The 18268-nt window shown below is 43.6% G+C and overlaps 19 non-coding genes across 19 annotated transcripts; all 19 read left to right on the top strand.

Moving 5' to 3' along the window:
• Nucleotides 1–782: 782 nt before the first annotated feature.
• On the top strand, nucleotides 783–865 carry TRNAL-UAG (transfer RNA leucine (anticodon UAG)). Its single transcript has one exon. It is a non-coding gene; the product is annotated as a tRNA-Leu (tRNA).
• A 907-nt stretch (nucleotides 866–1772) lies between these two features.
• Nucleotides 1773–1855, top strand: TRNAL-AAG (transfer RNA leucine (anticodon AAG)). Its single transcript has one exon. It is a non-coding gene; the product is annotated as a tRNA-Leu (tRNA).
• A 1023-nt stretch (nucleotides 1856–2878) lies between these two features.
• TRNAL-UAG (transfer RNA leucine (anticodon UAG)) lies at nucleotides 2879–2961 on the top strand. The gene has a single exon. It is a non-coding gene; the product is annotated as a tRNA-Leu (tRNA).
• Nucleotides 2962–3868: 907 nt separating this feature from the next.
• Nucleotides 3869–3951, top strand: TRNAL-AAG (transfer RNA leucine (anticodon AAG)). Its single transcript has one exon. It is a non-coding gene; the product is annotated as a tRNA-Leu (tRNA).
• Nucleotides 3952–6081: 2130 nt separating this feature from the next.
• On the top strand, nucleotides 6082–6164 carry TRNAL-UAG (transfer RNA leucine (anticodon UAG)). The gene has a single exon. It is a non-coding gene; the product is annotated as a tRNA-Leu (tRNA).
• A 632-nt stretch (nucleotides 6165–6796) lies between these two features.
• Nucleotides 6797–6879, top strand: TRNAL-CAG (transfer RNA leucine (anticodon CAG)). Its single transcript has one exon. It is a non-coding gene; the product is annotated as a tRNA-Leu (tRNA).
• A 192-nt stretch (nucleotides 6880–7071) lies between these two features.
• TRNAL-AAG (transfer RNA leucine (anticodon AAG)) lies at nucleotides 7072–7154 on the top strand. The gene has a single exon. It is a non-coding gene; the product is annotated as a tRNA-Leu (tRNA).
• A 1024-nt stretch (nucleotides 7155–8178) lies between these two features.
• On the top strand, nucleotides 8179–8261 carry TRNAL-UAG (transfer RNA leucine (anticodon UAG)). Its single transcript has one exon. It is a non-coding gene; the product is annotated as a tRNA-Leu (tRNA).
• A 632-nt stretch (nucleotides 8262–8893) lies between these two features.
• TRNAL-CAG (transfer RNA leucine (anticodon CAG)) lies at nucleotides 8894–8976 on the top strand. The gene has a single exon. It is a non-coding gene; the product is annotated as a tRNA-Leu (tRNA).
• Nucleotides 8977–10272: 1296 nt separating this feature from the next.
• On the top strand, nucleotides 10273–10355 carry TRNAL-UAG (transfer RNA leucine (anticodon UAG)). The gene has a single exon. It is a non-coding gene; the product is annotated as a tRNA-Leu (tRNA).
• Nucleotides 10356–10987: 632 nt separating this feature from the next.
• TRNAL-CAG (transfer RNA leucine (anticodon CAG)) lies at nucleotides 10988–11070 on the top strand. Its single transcript has one exon. It is a non-coding gene; the product is annotated as a tRNA-Leu (tRNA).
• A 192-nt stretch (nucleotides 11071–11262) lies between these two features.
• TRNAL-AAG (transfer RNA leucine (anticodon AAG)) lies at nucleotides 11263–11345 on the top strand. The gene has a single exon. It is a non-coding gene; the product is annotated as a tRNA-Leu (tRNA).
• Nucleotides 11346–12369: 1024 nt separating this feature from the next.
• Nucleotides 12370–12452, top strand: TRNAL-UAG (transfer RNA leucine (anticodon UAG)). Its single transcript has one exon. It is a non-coding gene; the product is annotated as a tRNA-Leu (tRNA).
• Nucleotides 12453–13084: 632 nt separating this feature from the next.
• On the top strand, nucleotides 13085–13167 carry TRNAL-CAG (transfer RNA leucine (anticodon CAG)). Its single transcript has one exon. It is a non-coding gene; the product is annotated as a tRNA-Leu (tRNA).
• Nucleotides 13168–14463: 1296 nt separating this feature from the next.
• Nucleotides 14464–14546, top strand: TRNAL-UAG (transfer RNA leucine (anticodon UAG)). The gene has a single exon. It is a non-coding gene; the product is annotated as a tRNA-Leu (tRNA).
• A 906-nt stretch (nucleotides 14547–15452) lies between these two features.
• On the top strand, nucleotides 15453–15535 carry TRNAL-AAG (transfer RNA leucine (anticodon AAG)). The gene has a single exon. It is a non-coding gene; the product is annotated as a tRNA-Leu (tRNA).
• A 1024-nt stretch (nucleotides 15536–16559) lies between these two features.
• On the top strand, nucleotides 16560–16642 carry TRNAL-UAG (transfer RNA leucine (anticodon UAG)). The gene has a single exon. It is a non-coding gene; the product is annotated as a tRNA-Leu (tRNA).
• Nucleotides 16643–17274: 632 nt separating this feature from the next.
• On the top strand, nucleotides 17275–17357 carry TRNAL-CAG (transfer RNA leucine (anticodon CAG)). The gene has a single exon. It is a non-coding gene; the product is annotated as a tRNA-Leu (tRNA).
• A 191-nt stretch (nucleotides 17358–17548) lies between these two features.
• TRNAL-AAG (transfer RNA leucine (anticodon AAG)) lies at nucleotides 17549–17631 on the top strand. The gene has a single exon. It is a non-coding gene; the product is annotated as a tRNA-Leu (tRNA).
• The last annotated feature ends 637 nt before the right edge of the window (nucleotides 17632–18268 follow it).

Below are 18268 nucleotides of genomic sequence, written 5' to 3'. Positions count from 1 at the left end.
GTTTCCAATAAGTAGATTGTTAATTTTATGTAACCTCATTTTCTAATGCTCCATTCAAGAGATGTTTCCACTATGAAATGCAGAGCAAGGGGAAAGAGCACAAGTGATAGAGCGAGTGAGTGAGAAGGGGTGTTGAGGAAGGAGAGAATGAAACAAAGACAGAGTGAGTGAACGGCAGGTAGGCCTAGAAGAGGAGACTAGAAGTGAAGGCGACATACTTTTCCCTGCTTTTGACCTCCCACCCATCCCAAACCGACCACAAACGTACCATCTATGCAACGTTGGTATGCAGAAATTCACGCCTCAGCCAGTGAGGGTGAGTCCCAGGCCAGGGGCTAGAGAGCAAAAGACTGCATGTGCTCAGACGTTCCCTGCTAGGGACAGTTGATCTGAAACAAGGTCTGCACTCTTGTATCCAGCAAGGATCTAGAAATCCTGCATGAATCTGCAAGGCACAATGACAGCACACATTTGCATAATATGCCCCACCTTCTGCCTTCCTACTTCCTGTGCAGTAGTTGTTTGTGTAGAGAGAGAGGTCGCAGGCAAGGTAATTTTGTGAGTCGGATACAGGACCCTAAAAAGCTGGTGAGAGGTATGAGGTATTCTAAAAGCATAAAAATTGTACACCTGTGAAATGAAATGCTTTCACATGTGATCTTCTGTGTTTATTGTCCTGTGCATAAAGTTGCACCTTGTGTTTGAAGGTTTAAATTATTTCAGGCTTGCATGGAGGCAGAAATTTCTGAGTGACTTTTATACATTTCTTAAGACTCTGCTCTGTCAGGATGGCCGAGTGGTCTAAGGCGCTGTGTTTAGGCCGCAGTCTCCTCTGGAGGCGTGGGTTCGAATCCCACTTCTGACATGACTTTTGGAGATGTAATCTCCTTTTTCAGGTTAACATCTGATGGAAGTTGCATCAGTTGGTCTTCACCTGGGATGTGATTCCGTCCTCATCTAGTTAAGAGAGCTGGGGTTTCTCATATATTTCAGTTGTATAAAGTCTTGCTGACAAAGTGCAGTCCTTACTATATGAGCATAGGACCCATGTAAGAGATCATCTGGAAGAGTCATGCTCTTGTATGCCCTGGCCAGACAGGCCATGCAAATATGGAAGAATGCCTAGCATCTGGTAGACAGTTGGACTCCAGCACACTTACGGCAATTTCCTCAGGGCTGTGATCAGGGGCTGCTTATATTTGCGTATTCCACCCTATGTTGTGACATTGAAATTCCTTGTTGAATTTGCTTTAGCTATCCAAGAGGTGGCTGTTGACTCAATTTCAAAGCAGCTTTGGGCCGTTCAAGTGGCTGGTTAATAGCACTTTCTCTTTGTACGCCTTAAAGGTCTAAAGAGTTCTTCATAGGTACTGCTCTCTATGGATTGTTCAAAGATCTGTTGGAAGTACTTATAATAGGATAAATAAATTGAGGGCATGCCTTTTCGGTACCCCACTTGCATGGCTGTCTGGCCTGTGGAAGGTTCCACAAATGCAAGTCAGGATGGCAGAGATGCCTAAGGCGCTGCGTTCAGGTCGCAGTCTCTTCTGGAGGCGTGGGTTCAAATCCCACTTCTGACAATTGTGTGTTTACTCTACTTTTTTCTTCAGAGAGAAAAAATCAGATCATTTCCCTCACATGGGCCTATATGGTTGTCTACTTGGAAAAGTGCAGTGAGTTTTTTTCTTGCTCTAGCCACTCATGACCTAAGATGTGTGCTTTTTTTGGTTCACAATATCTTTCCCTCTCTGTAGATGATCAAGCAACATGTGGTCAGGATGGCCGAGTGGTCTAAGGCGCTGCGTTAAGGCCGCAGTCTCTCCTGGAGGCGTGGGTTCGAATCCCACTTCTGACAAAACTTTAAGTCCATTTTGTCTCTGAGTTCTTTTAGAATCTCAGCTAAAAATTGGCAGTGCATATAATATCTGAATAAGTAACAAACTTCAGTTTCAACTGCAAATTAATTTGCCCAATTCTGTCTTCAAGCTCGTATAATATTCTTCTAGCACTTGTTGTGTTTTATGTGTTTTTTGGGGGGTGCTTAAAAAGTCCCTTTATTAATGAAATGGGTTACATTCAGTCTTGTGATATTTTTGGTTTCCAATAAGTAGATTGTTAATTTTATGTAACCTCATTTTCTAATGCTCCATTCAAGAGATGTTTCCACTATGAAATGCAGAGCAAGGGGAAAGAGCACAAGTGATAGAGCGAGTGAGTGAGAAGGGGTGTTGAGGAAGGAGAGAATGAAACAAAGACAGAGTGAGTGAACGGCAGGTAGGCCTAGAAGAGGAGACTAGAAGTGAAGGCGACATACTTTTCCCTGCTTTTGACCTCCCACCCATCCCAAACCGACCACAAACGTACCATCTATGCAACGTTGGTATGCAGAAATTCACGCCTCAGCCAGTGAGGGTGAGTCCCAGGCCAGGGGCTAGAGAGCAAAAGACTGCATGTGCTCAGACGTTCCCTGCTAGGGACAGTTGATCTGAAACAAGGTCTGCACTCTTGTATCCAGCAAGGATCTAGAAATCCTGCATGAATCTGCAAGGCACAATGACAGCACACATTTGCATAATATGCCCCACCTTCTGCCTTCCTACTTCCTGTGCAGTAGTTGTTTGTGTAGAGAGAGAGGTCGCAGGCAAGGTAATTTTGTGAGTCGGATACAGGACCCTAAAAAGCTGGTGAGAGGTATGAGGTATTCTAAAAGCATAAAAATTGTACACCTGTGAAATGAAATGCTTTCACATGTGATCTTCTGTGTTTATTGTCCTGTGCATAAAGTTGCACCTTGTGTTTGAAGGTTTAAATTATTTCAGGCTTGCATGGAGGCAGAAATTTCTGAGTGACTTTTATACATTTCTTAAGACTCTGCTCTGTCAGGATGGCCGAGTGGTCTAAGGCGCTGTGTTTAGGCCGCAGTCTCCTCTGGAGGCGTGGGTTCGAATCCCACTTCTGACATGTCTTTTGGAGATGTAATCTCCTTTTTCAGGTTAACATCTGATGGAAGTTGCATCAGTTGGTCTTCACCTGGGATGTGATTCCGTCCTCATCTAGTTAAGAGAGCTGGGGTTTCTCATATATTTCGGTTGTATAAAGTCTTGCTGACAAAGTGCAGTCCTTACTATATGAGCATAGGACCCATGTAAGAGATCATCTGGAAGAGTCATGCTCTTGTATGCCCTGGCCAGACAGGCCATGCAAATATGGAAGAATGCCTAGCATCTGGTAGACAGTTGGACTCCAGCACACTTACGGCAATTTCCTCAGGGCTGTGATCAGGGGCTGCTTATATTTGCGTATTCCACCCTATGTTGTGACATTGAAATTCCTTGTTGAATTTGCTTTAGCTATCCAAGAGGTGGCTGTTGACTCAATTTCAAAGCAGCTTTGGGCCGTTCAAGTGGCTGGTTAATAGCACTTTCTCTTTGTACGCCTTAAAGGTCTAAAGAGTTCTTCATAGGTACTGCTCTCTATGGATTGTTCAAAGATCTGTTGGAAGTACTTATAATAGGATAAATAAATTGAGGGCATGCCTTTTCGGTACCCCACTTGCATGGCTGTCTGGCCTGTGGAAGGTTCCACAAATGCAAGTCAGGATGGCAGAGATGCCTAAGGCGCTGCGTTCAGGTCGCAGTCTCTTCTGGAGGCGTGGGTTCAAATCCCACTTCTGACAATTGTGTGTTTACTCTACTTTTTTCTTCAGAGAGAAAAAATCAGATTATTTCCCTCACATGGGCCTATATGGTTGTCTACTTGGAAAAGTGCAGTGAGTTTTTTTCTTGCTCTAGCCACTCATGACCTAAGATGTGTGCTTTTTTTGGTTCACAATATCTTTCCCTCTCTGTAGATGATCAAGCAACATGTGGTCAGGATGGCCGAGTGGTCTAAGGCGCTGCGTTAAGGCCGCAGTCTCTCCTGGAGGCGTGGGTTCGAATCCCACTTCTGACAAAACTTTAAGTCCATTTTGTCTCTGAGTTCTTTTAGAATCTCAGCTAAAAATTGGCAGTGCATATAATATCTGAATAAGTAACAAACTTCAGTTTCAACTGCAAATTAATTTGCCCAATTCTGTCTTCAAGCTCGTATAATATTCTTCTAGCACTTGTTGTGTTTTATGTGTTTTTTGGGGGGTGCTTAAAAAGTCCCTTTATTAATGAAATGGGTTACATTCAGTCTTGTGATATTTTTGGTTTCCAATAAGTAGATTGTTAATTTTATGTAACCTCATTTTCTAATGCTCCATTCAAGAGATGTTTCCACTATGAAATGCAGAGCAAGGGGAAAGAGCACAAGTGATAGAGCGAGTGAGTGAGAAGGGGTGTTGAGGAAGGAGAGAATGAAACAAAGACAGAGTGAGTGAACGGCAGGTAGGCCTAGAACAGGAGACTAGAAGTGAAGGCGACATACTTTTCCCTGCTTTTGACCTCCCACCCATCCCAAACCGACCACAAACGTACCATCTATGCAACGTTGGTATGCAGAAATTCACGCCTCAGCCAGTGAGGGTGAGTCCCAGGCCAGGGGCTAGAGAGCAAAAGACTGCATGTGCTCAGACGTTCCCTGCTAGGGACAGTTGATCTGAAACAAGGTCTGCACTCTTGTATCCAGCAAGGATCTAGAAATCCTGCATGAATCTGCAAGGCACAATGACAGCACACATTTGCATAATATGCCCCACCTTCTGCCTTCCTACTTCCTGTGCAGTAGTTGTTTGTGTAGAGAGAGAGGTCGCAGGCAAGGTAATTTTGTGAGTCGGATACAGGACCCTAAAAAGCTGGTGAGAGGTATGAGGTATTCTAAAAGCATAAAAATTGTACACCTGTGAAATGAAATGCTTTCACATGTGATCTTCTGTGTTTATTGTCCTGTGCATAAAGTTGCACCTTGTGTTTGAAGGTTTAAATTATTTCAGGCTTGCATGGAGGCAGAAATTTCTGAGTGACTTTTATACATTTCTTAAGACTCTTCACTGTCAGGATGGCCGAGTGGTCTAAGGCGCTGTGTTTAGGCCGCAGTCTCTCCTGGAGACGTGGGTTCAAATCCCACTTCTGAAAAAACTTTAAGTCCATTTTGTCTCTGAGTTCTTTTAGAATCTCAGCTAAAAATTGGCAGTGCATATAATATCTGAATAAGTAACAAACTTCAGTTTCAACTGCAAATTAATTTGCCCAATTCTGTCTTCAAGCTCGTATAATATTCTTCTAGCACTCGTGCTGTTTTATGTGTTTTTTGGGGGGTGCTTAAAAAGTCCCTTTTATTAATGAAATGGGTTACATTCAGTCTTGTGATATTTTTGGTTTCCAATAAGTAGATTGTTAATTTTATGTAACCTCATTTTCTAATGCTCCATTCAAGAGATGTATCCACTATGAAATGCAGAGCAAGGGGAAAGAGCACAAGTGATAGAGCGAGTGAGTGAGAAGGGGTGTTGAGGAAGGAGAGAATGAAACAAAGACAGAGTGAGTGAACGGCAGGTAGGCCTAGAAGAGGAGACTAGAAGTGAAGGCGACATACTTTTCCATGCTTTTGACCTCCCACCCATCCCAAACCGACCACAAACGTACCATCTATGCAACGTTGGTATGCAGAAATTCACGCCTCAGCCAGTGAGGGTAAGTCCCAGGCCAGGGGCTAGAGAGCAAAAGACTGCATGTGCTCAGACGTTCCCTGCTAGGGACAGTTGATCTGAAACAAGGTCTGCTCTCTTGTATCCAGCAAGGATCTAGAAATCCTGCATGAATCTGCAAGGCACAATGACAGCATACATTTGCATAATATGCCCCACCTTCTGCCTTCCTACTTCCTGTGCAGTAGTTGTTTGTGTAGAGAGAGAGGTCGCAGGCAAGGTAATTTTGTGAGTAGGATACAGGACCCTAAATAGCTGGTGAGAGGTATGAGGTATTTTAAAAGCATAAAAATTGTACACCTGTGAAATGAAATGCTTTCACATGTGATCTTCTGTGTTTATTGTCCTGTGCATAAAGTTGCACCTTGTGTTTGAAGGTTTAAATTATTTCAGGCTTGCATGGAGGCAGAAATTTCTGAGTGACTTTTATACATTTCCTAAGACTCTGCACTGTCAGGATGGCCGAGTGGTCTAAGGCGCTGTGTTTAGGCCGCAGTCTCCTCTGGAGGCGTGGGTTCGAATCCCACTTCTGACATGACTTTTGGAGATGTAATCTCCTTTTTCAGGTTAACATCTGATGGAAGTTGCATCTGTTGGTCTTCACCTAGGATGTGATTCCGTCCTCATCTAGTCAAGAGAGCTGGGGTTTCTCATATATTTCGGTTGTATAAAGTCTTGCTGACAAAGTGCAGCCCTTACTATATGAGCATAGGACCCATTTAAGAGCTCATCTGGAAGAGTCATGCTCTTGTATGCCCTGGCCAGACAGGCCATGCAAATATGGAAGAATGCCTAGCATCTGGTAGACAGTTGGACTCCAGCACACTTACGGCAATTTCCTCAGGGCTGTGATCAGGGGCTGCTTAGATTTGCGTATTCCACCCTATGTTGTGACATTGAAATTCCTTGTTGAATTTGCTTTAGCTAGCCAAGAGGTGGCTGTTGACTCAATTTCAAAGCAGCTTTGGGCCTTTCAAGTGGCTGGTTAATAGCACTTTCTCTTTGTACGCCTTAAAGGTCTAAAGAGTTCTTCATAGGTACTGCTCTCTATGGATTGTTCAAAGATCTGTTGGAAGTACTTATAATAGGATAAATAAATTGAGGGCATTCCTTTTCGGTACCCCACTTGCATGGCTGTCTGGCCTGTGGAAGGTTCCACAAATGCAAGTCAGGATGGCCAAGTGGTCTAAGGCGCTGCGTTCAGGTCGCAGTCTCTTCTGGAGGCGTGGGTTCAAATCCCACTTCTGACAATTGTGTGTTTACTCTACTTTTTTCTTGGGAGAGAAAAAATCTGATCATTTCCCTCACATGGGCTTATATGGTTGTCTACTTGGAAAAGTGCAGTGAGTTTTTTTCTTGCTCTAGCCACTCATGACCTAAGATGTGTGCTTTTTTTGGTTCACAATATCTTTCCCTCTCTCTAGATGATCAAGCAACGTGTGGTCAGGATGGCCGAGTGGTCTAAGGTGCTGTGTTAAGGCCGCAGTCTCTCCTGGAGGCGTGGGTTCGAATCCCACTTCTGATAAAACTTTAAGTCCATTTTGTCTCGGAGTTCTTTTAGAATCTCAGCTAAAAATTGGCAGTGCATATAATATCTGAATAAGTAACAAACTTCAGTTTCAACTGCAAATTAATTTGCCCAATTCTGTCTTCAAGCTCGTATAATATTCTTCTAGCACTCGTGGTGTTTTATGTGTTTTTTGGGGGGGGCTTAAAAAGTCCCTTTTATTAATGAAATGGGTTACATTCAGACTTGTGATATTTTTGGTTTCCAATAAGTAGATTGTTAATTTTATGTAACCTCATTTTCTAATGCTCCATTCAAGAGATGTTTCCACTATGAAATGCAGAGCAAGGGGAAAGAGCACAAGTGATAGAGCGAGTGAGTGAGAAGGGGTGTTGAGGAAGGAGAGAATGAAACAAAGACAGAGTGAGTGAACGGCAGGTAGGCCTAGAAGAGGAGACTAGAAGTGAAGGAGACATACTTTTCCCTGCTTTTGATCTCCCACCCATCCCAAACCGACCACAAACGTACCATCTATGCAACGTTGGTATGCAGAAATTCACGCCTCAGCCAGTGAGGGTAAGTCCCAGGCCAGGGGCTAGAGAGCAAAAGACTGCATGTGCTCAGACGTTCCCTGCTAGGGACAGTTGATCTGAAACAAGGTCTGCTCTCTTGTATCCAGCAAGGATCTAGAAATCCTGCATGAATCTGCAAGGCACAATGACAGCATACATTTGCATAATATGCCCCACCTTCTGCCTTCCTACTTCCTGTGCAGTAGTTGTTTGTGTAGAGAGAGAGGTCGCATGCAAGGTAATTTTGTGAGTAGGATACAGGACCCTAAATAGCTGGTGAGAGGTATGAGGTATTCTAAAAGCATAAAAATTGTACACCTGTGAAATGAAATGCTTTCACATGTGATCTTCTGTGTTTATTGTCCTGTGCATAAAGTTGCACCTTGTGTTTGAAGGTTTAAATTATTTCAGGCTTGCATGGAGGCAGAAATTTCTGAGTGACTTTTATACATTTCTTAAGACTCTGCACTGTCAGGATGGCCGAGTGGTCTAAGGCGCTGTGTTTAGGCCGCAGTCTCCTCTGGAGGCGTGGGTTCGAATCCCACTTCTGACATGACTTTTGGAGATGTAATCTCCTTTTTCAGGTTAATATCTGATGGAAGTTGCATCTGTTGGTCTTCACCTGGGATGTGATTCCGTCCTCATCTAGTCAAGAGAGCTGGGGTTTCTCATATATTTCGGTTGTATAAAGTCTTGCTGACAAAGTGCAGTCCTTACTATATGAGCATAGGACCCATGTAAGAGCTCATCTGGAAGAGTCATGCTCTTGTATGCCCTGGCCAGACAGGCCATGCAAATATGGAAGAATGCCTAGCATCTGATAGACAGTTGGACTCCAGCACACTTACGGCAATTTCCTCAGGGCTGTGATCAGGGGCTGCTTAGATTTGCGTATTCCACCCTATGTTGTGACATTGAAATTCCTTGTTGAATTTGCTTTAGCTAGCCAAGAGGTGGCTGTTGACTCAATTTCAAAGCAGCTTTGGGCCGTTCAAGTGGCTGGTTAATAGCACTTTCTCTTTGTACGCCTTAAAGGTCTAAAGAGTTCTTCATAGGTACTGCTCTCTATGGATTGTTCAAAGATCTGTTGGAAGTACTTATAATAGGATAAATAAATTGAGGGCATGCCTTTTCGGTACCCCACTTGCATGGCTGTCTGGCCTGTGGAAGGATCCACAAATGCAAGTCAGGATGGCCGAGTGGTCTAAGGCGCTGCGTTCAGGTCGCAGTTTCTTCTGGAGGCGTGGGTTCAAATCCCACTTCTGACAATTGTGTGTTTACTCTACTTTTTTCTTTAGAGAGAAAAAATCTGATCATTTCCCTCACATGGGCTTATATGGTTGTCTACTTGGAAAAGTGCAGTGAGTTTTTTTCTTGCTCTAGCCACTCATGACCTAAGATGTGTGCTTTTTTTGGTTCACAATATCTTTCCCTCTCTGTAGATGATCAAGCAACTTGGGTCAGGGTGGCCGAGTGGTCTAAGGCGCTGCGTTAAGGCCGCAGTCTCTCCTGGAGGCGTGGGTTCGAATCCCAATTCTGACAAAACTTTAAGTCCATTTTGTCTCTGAGTTCTTTTAGAATCTCAGCTAAAAATTGGCAGTGCAAAAAATATCTGAATAAGTAACAAACTTCAGTTTCAACTGCAAATTATTTGCCCAATTCTGTCTTCAAGCTCGTATAATATTCTTCTAGCACTCGTGGTGTTTTATGTGTTTTTGGGGGGTGCCTAAAAAGTCCCTTTTATTAATGAAATGGGTTACATTCAGTCTTGTGATATTTTTGGTTTCCAATAAGTAGATTGTTAATTTTATGTAACCTCATTTTCTAATGCTCCATTCAAGAGATGTTTCCACTATGAAATGCAGAGCAAGGGGAAAGAGCACAAGTGATAGAGCGAGTGAGTGAGAAGGGGTGTTGAGGAAGGAGAGAATGAAACAAAGACAGAGTGAGTGAACGGCAGGTAGGCCTAGAAGAGGAGACTAGAAGTGAAGGCGACATACTTTTCCCTGCTTTTGACCTCCCACCCATCCCAAACCGACCACAAACGTACCATCTATGCAACGTTGGTATGCAGAAATTCACGCCTCAGCCAGTGAGGGTGAGTCCCAGGCCAGGGGCTAGAGAGCAAAAGACTGCATGTGCTCAGACGTTCCCTGCTAGGGACAGTTGATCTGAAACAAGGTCTGCTCTCTTGTATCCAGCAAGGATCTAGAAATCCTGCATGAATCTGCAAGGCACAATGACAGCATACATTTGCATAATATGCCCCACCTTCTGGCTTCCTACTTCCTGTGCAGTAGTTGTTTGTGTAGAGAGAGAGGTCGCAGGCAAGGTAATTTTGTGAGTAGGATACAGGACCCTAAATAGCTGGTGAGAGGTATGAGGTATTCTAAAAGCATAAAAATTGTACACCTGTGAAATGAAATACTTTCACATGTGATCTTCTGTGTTTATTGTCCTGTGCATAAAGTTGCACCTTGTGTTTGAAGGTTTAAATTATTTCAGGCTTGCATGGAGGCAGAAATTTCTGAGTGACTTTTATACATTTCCTAAGACTCTGCACTGTCAGGATGGCCGAGTGGTCTAAGGCGCTGTGTTTAGGCCGCAGTCTCCTCTGGAGGCGTGGGTTCGAATCCCACTTCTGACATGACTTTTGGAGATGTAATCTCCTTTTTCAGGTTAACATCTGATGGAAGTTGCATCTGTTGGTCTTCACCTAGGATGTGATTCCGTCCTCATCTAGTCAAGAGAGCTGGGGTTTCTCATATATTTCGGTTGTATAAAGTCTTGCTGACAAAGTGCAGCCCTTACTATATGAGCATAGGACCCATGTAAGAGCTCATCTGGAAGAGTCATGCTCTTGTATGCCCTGGCCAGACAGGCCATGCAAATATGGAAGAATGCCTAGCATCTGGTAGACAGTTGGACTCCAGCACACTTACGGCAATTTCCTCAGGGCTGTGATCAGGGGCTGCTTAGATTTGCGTATTCCACCCTATGTTGTGACATTGAAATTCCTTGTTGAATTTGCTTTAGCTAGCCAAGAGGTGGCTGTTGACTCAATTTCAAAGCAGCTTTGGGCCTTTCAAGTGGCTGGTTAATAGCACTTTCTCTTTGTACGCCTTAAAGGTCTAAAGAGTTCTTCATAGGTACTGCTCTCTATGGATTGTTCAAAGATCTGTTGGAAGTACTTATAATAGGATAAATAAATTGAGGGCATTCCTTTTCGGTACCCCACTTGCATGGCTGTCTGGCCTGTGGAAGGTTCCACAACTGCAAGTCAGGATGGCCAAGTGGTCTAAGGCGCTGCGTTCAGGTCGCAGTCTCTTCTGGAGGCGTGGGTTCAAATCCCACTTCTGACAATTGTGTGTTTACTCTACTTTTTTCTTGGGAGAGAAAAAATCTGATCATTTCCCTCACATGGGCTTATATGGTTGTCTACTTGGAAAAGTGCAGTGAGTTTTTTTCTTGCTCTAGCCACTCATGACCTAAGATGTGTGCTTTTTTTGGTTCACAATATCTTTCCCTCTCTGTAGATGATCAAGCAACGTGTGGTCAGGATGGCCGAGTGGTCTAAGGTGCTGTGTTAAGGCCGCAGTCTCTCCTGGAGGCGTGGGTTCGAATCCCACTTCTGATAAAACTTTAAGTCCATTTTGTCTCGGAGTTCTTTTAGAATCTCAGCTAAAAATTGGCAGTGCATATAATATCTGAATAAGTAACAAACTTCAGTTTCAACTGCAAATTAATTTGCCCAATTCTGTCTTCAAGCTCGTATAATATTCTTCTAGCACTCGTGGTGTTTTATGTGTTTTTTGGGGGGGGCTTAAAAAGTCCCTTTTATTAATGAAATGGGTTACATTCAGACTTGTGATATTTTTGGTTTCCAATAAGTAGATTGTTAATTTTATGTAACCTCATTTTCTAATGCTCCATTCAAGAGATGTTTCCACTATGAAATGCAGAGCAAGGGGAAAGAGCACAAGTGATAGAGCGAGTGAGTGAGAAGGGGTGTTGAGGAAGGAGAGAATGAAACAAAGACAGAGTGAGTGAACGGCAGGTAGGCCTAGAAGAGGAGACTAGAAGTGAAGGAGACATACTTTTCCCTGCTTTTGATCTCCCACCCATCCCAAACCGACCACAAACGTACCATCTATGCAACGTTGGTATGCAGAAATTCACGCCTCAGCCAGTGAGGGTAAGTCCCAGGCCAGGGGCTAGAGAGCAAAAGACTGCATGTGCTCAGACGTTCCCTGCTAGGGACAGTTGATCTGAAACAAGGTCTGCTCTCTTGTATCCAGCAAGGATCTAGAAATCCTGCATGAATCTGCAAGGCACAATGACAGCATACATTTGCATAATATGCCCCACCTTCTGCCTTCCTACTTCCTGTGCAGTAGTTGTTTGTGTAGAGAGAGAGGTCGCATGCAAGGTAATTTTGTGAGTAGGATACAGGACCCTAAATAGCTGGTGAGAGGTATGAGGTATTCTAAAAGCATAAAAATTGTACACCTGTGAAATGAAATGCTTTCACATGTGATCTTCTGTGTTTATTGTCCTGTGCATAAAGTTGCACCTTGTGTTTGAAGGTTTAAATTATTTCAGGCTTGCATGGAGGCAGAAATTTCTGAGTGACTTTTATACATTTCTTAAGACTCTGCACTGTCAGGATGGCCGAGTGGTCTAAGGCGCTGTGTTTAGGCCGCAGTCTCCTCTGGAGGCGTGGGTTCGAATCCCACTTCTGACATGACTTTTGGAGATGTAATCTCCTTTTTCAGGTTAATATCTGATGGAAGTTGCATCTGTTGGTCTTCACCTGGGATGTGATTCCGTCCTCATCTAGTCAAGAGAGCTGGGGTTTCTCATATATTTCGGTTGTATAAAGTCTTGCTGACAAAGTGCAGTCCTTACTATATGAGCATAGGACCCATGTAAGAGCTCATCTGGAAGAGTCATGCTCTTGTATGCCCTGGCCAGACAGGCCATGCAAATATGGAAGAATGCCTAGCATCTGATAGACAGTTGGACTCCAGCACACTTACGGCAATTTCCTCAGGGCTGTGATCAGGGGCTGCTTAGATTTGCGTATTCCACCCTATGTTGTGACATTGAAATTCCTTGTTGAATTTGCTTTAGCTAGCCAAGAGAAGGCTGTTGACTCAATTTCAAAGCAGCTTTGGGCCGTTCAAGTGGCTGGTTAATAGCACTTTCTCTTTGTACGCCTTAAAGGTCTAAAGAGTTCTTCATAGGTACTGCTCTCTATGGATTGTTCAAAGATCTGTTGGAAGTACTTATAATAGGATAAATAAATTGAGGGCATGCCTTTTCGGTACCCCACTTGCATGGCTGTCTGGCCTGTGGAAGGTTCCACAAATGCAAGTCAGGATGGCCGAGTGGTCTAAGGCGCTGCGTTCAGGTCGCAGTTTCTTCTGGAGGCGTGGGTTCAAATCCCACTTCTGACAATTGTGTGTTTACTCTACTTTTTTCTTTAGAGAGAAAAAATCTGATCATTTCCCTCACATGGGCTTATATGGTTGTCTACTTGGAAAAGTGCAGTGAGTTTTTTTCTTGCTCTAGCCACTCATGACCTAAGATGTGTGCTTTTTTTGGTTCACAATATCTTTCCCTCTCTGTAGATGATCAAGCAACTTGGGTCAGGGTGGCCGAGTGGTCTAAGGCGCTGCGTTAAGGCCGCAGTCTCTCCTGGAGGCGTGGGTTCGAATCCCAATTCTGACAAAACTTTAAGTCCATTTTGTCTCTGAGTTCTTTTAGAATCTCAGCTAAAAATTGGCAGTGCAAAAAATATCTGAATAAGTAACAAACTTCAGTTTCAACTGCAAATTATTTGCCCAATTCTGTCTTCAAGCTCGTATAATATTCTTCTAGCACTCGTGGTGTTTTATGTGTTTTTGGGGGGTGCCTAAAAAGTCCCTTTTATTAATGAAATGGGTTACATTCAGTCTTGTGATATTTTTGGTTTCCAATAAGTAGATTGTTAATTTTATGTAACCTCATTTTCTAATGCTCCATTCAAGAGATGTTTCCACTATGAAATGCAGAGCAAGGGGAAAGAGCACAAGTGATAGAGCGAGTGAGTGAGAAGGGGTGTTGAGGAAGGAGAGAATGAAACAAAGACAGAGTGAGTGAACGGCAGGTAGGCCTAGAAGAGGAGACTAGAAGTGAAGGCGACATACTTTTCCCTGCTTTTGACCTCCCACCCATCCCAAACCGACCACAAACGTACCATCTATGCAACGTTGGTATGCAGAAATTCACGCCTCAGCCAGTGAGGGTGAGTCCCAGGCCAGGGGCTAGAGAGCAAAAGACTGCATGTGCTCAGACGTTCCCTGCTAGGGACAGTTGATCTGAAACAAGGTCTGCTCTCTTGTATCCAGCAAGGATCTAGAAATCCTGCATGAATCTGCAAGGCACAATGACAGCATACATTTGCATAATATGCCCCACCTTCTGGCTTCCTACTTCCTGTGCAGTAGTTGTTTGTGTAGAGAGAGAGGTCGCAGGCAAGGTAATTTTGTGAGTAGGATACAGGACCCTAAATAGCTGGTGAGAGGTATGAGGTATTCTAAAAGCATAAAAATTGTACACCTGTGAAATGAAATACTTTCACATGTGATCTTCTGTGTTTATTGTCCTGTGCATAAAGTTGCACCTTGTGTTTGAAGGTTTAAATTATTTCAGGCTTGCATGGAGGCAGAAATTTCTGAGTGACTTTTATACATTTCTTAAGACTCTGCTCTGTCAGGATGGCCGAGTGGTCTAAGGCGCTGTGTTTAGGCCGCAGTCTCCTCTGGAGGCGTGGGTTCGAATCCCACTTCTGACATGACTTTTGGAGATGTAATCTCCTTTTTCAGGTTAACATCTGATGGAAGTTGCATCTGTTGGTCTTCACCTGGGATGTGATTCCGTCCTCATCTAGTCAAGAGAGCTGGGGTTTCTCATATATTTCGGTTGTATAAAGTCTTGCTGACAAAGTGCAGTCCTTACTATATGAGCATAGGACCCATGTAAGAGATCATCTGGAAGAGTCATGCTCTTGTATGCCCTGGCCAGACAGGCCATGCAAATATGGAAGAATGCCTAGCATCTGGTAGACAGTTGGACTCCAGCACACTTACGGCAATTTCCTCAGGGCTGTGATCAGGGGCTGCTTATATTTGCGTATTCCACCCTATGTTGTGACATTGAAATTCCTTGTTGAATTTGCTTTAGCTATCCAAGAGGTGGCTGTTGACTCAATTTCAAAGCAGCTTTGGGCCGTTCAAGTGGCTGGTTAATAGCACTTTCTCTTTGTACGCCTTAAAGGTCTAAAGAGTTCTTCATAGGTACTGCTCTCTATGGATTGTTCAAAGATCTGTTGGAAGTACTTATAATAGGATAAATAAATTGAGGGCATGCCTTTTCGGTACCCCACTTGCATGGCTGTCTGGCCTGTGGAAGGTTCCACAAATGCAAGTCAGGATGGCAGAGATGCCTAAGGCGCTGCGTTCAGGTCGCAGTCTCTTCTGGAGGCGTGGGTTCAAATCCCACTTCTGACAATTGTGTGTTTACTCTACTTTTTTCTTGAGAGAGAAAAAATCAGATCATTTCCCTCACATGGGCTTATATGGTTGTCTACTTGGAAAAGTGCAGTGAGTTTTTTTCTTGCTCTAGCCACTCATGACCTAAGATGTGTGCTTTTTTTGGTTCACAATATCTTTCCCTCTCTGTAGATGATAAAGCAAATGTGGTCAGGATGGCCGAGTGGTCTAAGGCGCTGCGTTAAGGCCGCAGTCTCTCCTGGAGGCGTGGGTTCGAATCCCACTTCTGACAAAACTTTAAGTCCATTTTGTCTCTGAGTTCTTTTAGAATCTCAGCTAAAAATTGGCAGTGCATATAATATCTGAATAAGTAACAAACTTCAGTTTCAACTGCAAATTAATTTGCCCAATTCTGTCTTCAAGCTCGTATAATATTCTTCTAGCACTCGTGCTGTTTTATGTGTTTTTTGGGGGGTGCTTAAAAAGTCCCTTTTATTAATGAAATGGGTTACATTCAGTCTTGTGATATTTTTGGTTTCCAATAAGTAGATTGTTAATTTTATGTAACCTCATTTTCTAATGCTCCATTCAAGAGATGTTTCCACTATGAAATGCAGAGCAAGGGGAAAGAGCACAAGTGATAGAGCGAGTGAGTGAGAAGGGGTGTTGAGGAAGGAGAGAATGAAACAAAGATAGAGTGAGTGAACGGCAGGTAGGCCTAGAAGAGGAGACTAGAAGTGAAGGCGACATACTTTTCCATGCTTTTGACCTCCCACCCATCCCAAACCGACCACAAACGTACCATCTATGCAACGTTGGTATGCAGAAATTCACGCCTCAGCCAGTGAGGGTAAGTCCCAGGCCAGGGGCTAGAGAGCAAAAGACTGCATGTGCTCAGACGTTCCCTGCTAGGGACAGTTGATCTGAAACAAGGTCTGCTCTCTTGTATCCAGCAAGGATCTAGAAATACTGCATGAATCTGCAAGGCACAATGACAGCATACATTTGCATAATATGCCCCACCTTCTGCCTTCCTACTTCCTGTGCAGTAGTTGTTTGTGTAGAGAGAGAGGTCGCAGGCAAGGTAATTTTGTGAGTAGGATACAGGACCCTAAATAGCTGGTGAGAGGTATGAGGTATTTTAAAAGCATAAAAATTGTACACCTGTGAAATTAAATGCTTTCACATGTGATCTTCTGTGTTTATTGTCCTGTGCATAAAGTTGCACCTTGTGTTTGAAGGTTTAAATTATTTCAGGCTTGCATGGAGGCAGAAATTTCTGAGTGACTTTTATACATTTCCTATGACTCTGCACTGTCAGGATGGCCGAGTGGTCTAAGGCGCTGTGTTTAGGCCGCAGTCTCCTCTGGAGGCGTGGGTTCGAATCCCACTCCTGACATGACTTTTGGAGATGTAATCTCCTTTTTCAGGTTAACATCTGATGGAAGTTGCATCTGTTGGTCTTCACCTAGGATGTGATTCCGTCCTCATCTAGTCAAGAGAGCTGGGGTTTCTCATATATTTCGGTTGTATAAAGTCTTGCTGACAAAGTGCAGTCCTTACTATATGAGCATAGGACCCATGTAAGAGCTCAACTGGAAGAGTCATGCTCTTGTATGCCCTGGCCAGACAGGCCATGCAAATATGGAAGAATGCCTAGCATCTGGTAGACAGTTGGACTCCAGCACACTTACGGCAATTTCCTCAGGGCTGTGATCAGGGGCTGCTTAGATTTGCGTATTCCACCCTATGTTGTGACATTGAAATTCCTTGTTGAATTTGCTTTAGCTAGCCAAGAGGTGGCTGTTGACTCAATTTCAAAGCAGCTTTGGGCCTTTCAAGTGGCTGGTTAATAGCACTTTCTCTTTGTACGCCTTAAAGGTCTAAAGAGTTCTTCATAGGTACTGCTCTCTATGGATTGTTCAAAGATCTGTTGGAAGTACTTATAATAGGATAAATAAATTGAGGGCATGCCTTTTCGGTACCCCACTTGCATGGCTTTCTGGCCTGTGGAAGGTTCCACAAATGCAAGTCAGGATGGCCGAGTGGTCTAAGGCGCTGCGTTCAGGTCGCAGTCTCTTCTGGAGGCGTGGGTTCAAATCCCACTTCTGACAATTGTGTGTTTACTCTACTTTTTTCTTGAGAGAGAAAAAATCTGATCATTTCCCTCACATGGGCTTATATGGTTGTCTACTTGGAAAAGTGCAGTGAGTTTTTTTCTTGCTCTAGCCACTCATGACCTAAGATGTGTGCTTTTTTTGGTTCACAATATCTTTCCCTCTCTGTAGATGATCAAGCAAATGTGGTCAGGATGGCCGAGTGGTCTAAGGCGCTGCGTTAAGGCCGCAGTCTCTCCTGGAGGCGTGGGTTCGAATCCCACTTCTGACAAAACTTTAAGTCCATTTTGTCTCTGAGTTCTTTTAGAATCTCAGCTAAAAATTGGCAGTGCATATAATATCTGAATAAGTAACAAACTTCAGTTTCAACTGCAAATTAATTTGCCCAATTCTGTCTTCAAGCTTGTATAATATTCTTCTAGCACTCGTGGTGTTTTATGTGTTTTTTGGGGGGTGCTTAAAAAGTCCCTTTTATTAATGAAATGGGTTACATTCAGTCTTGTGATATTTTTGGTTTCCAATAAGTAGATTGTTAATTTTATGTAACCTCATTTTCTAATGCTCCATTCAAGAGATGTTTCCACTATGAAATGCAGAGCAAGGGGAAAGAGCACAAGTGATAGAGCGAGTGAGTGAGAAGGGGTGTTGAGGAAGGAGAGAATGAAACAAAGACAGAGTGAGTGAACGGCAGGTAGGCCTAGAAGAGGAGACTAGAAGTGAAGGCGACATACTTTTCCCTGCTTTTGACCTCCCACCCATCCCAAACCGACCACAAACGTACCATCTATGCAACGTTGGTATGCAGAAATTCACGCCTCAGCCAGTGAGGGTAAGTCCCAGGCCAGGGGCTAGAGAGCAAAAGACTGCATGTGCTCAGACGTTCCCTGCTAGGGACAGTAGATCTGAAA

This window comes from Lissotriton vulgaris, chromosome 8, assembly GCF_964263255.1.
Source record: "Lissotriton vulgaris chromosome 8, aLisVul1.2, whole genome shotgun sequence".
Classification (NCBI taxonomy): Eukaryota; Metazoa; Chordata; class Amphibia; order Caudata; family Salamandridae; genus Lissotriton; species Lissotriton vulgaris.
Note: the sequence above shows the minus strand (reverse complement) of the source record. Positions and strands in the feature narration are given on the sequence as shown.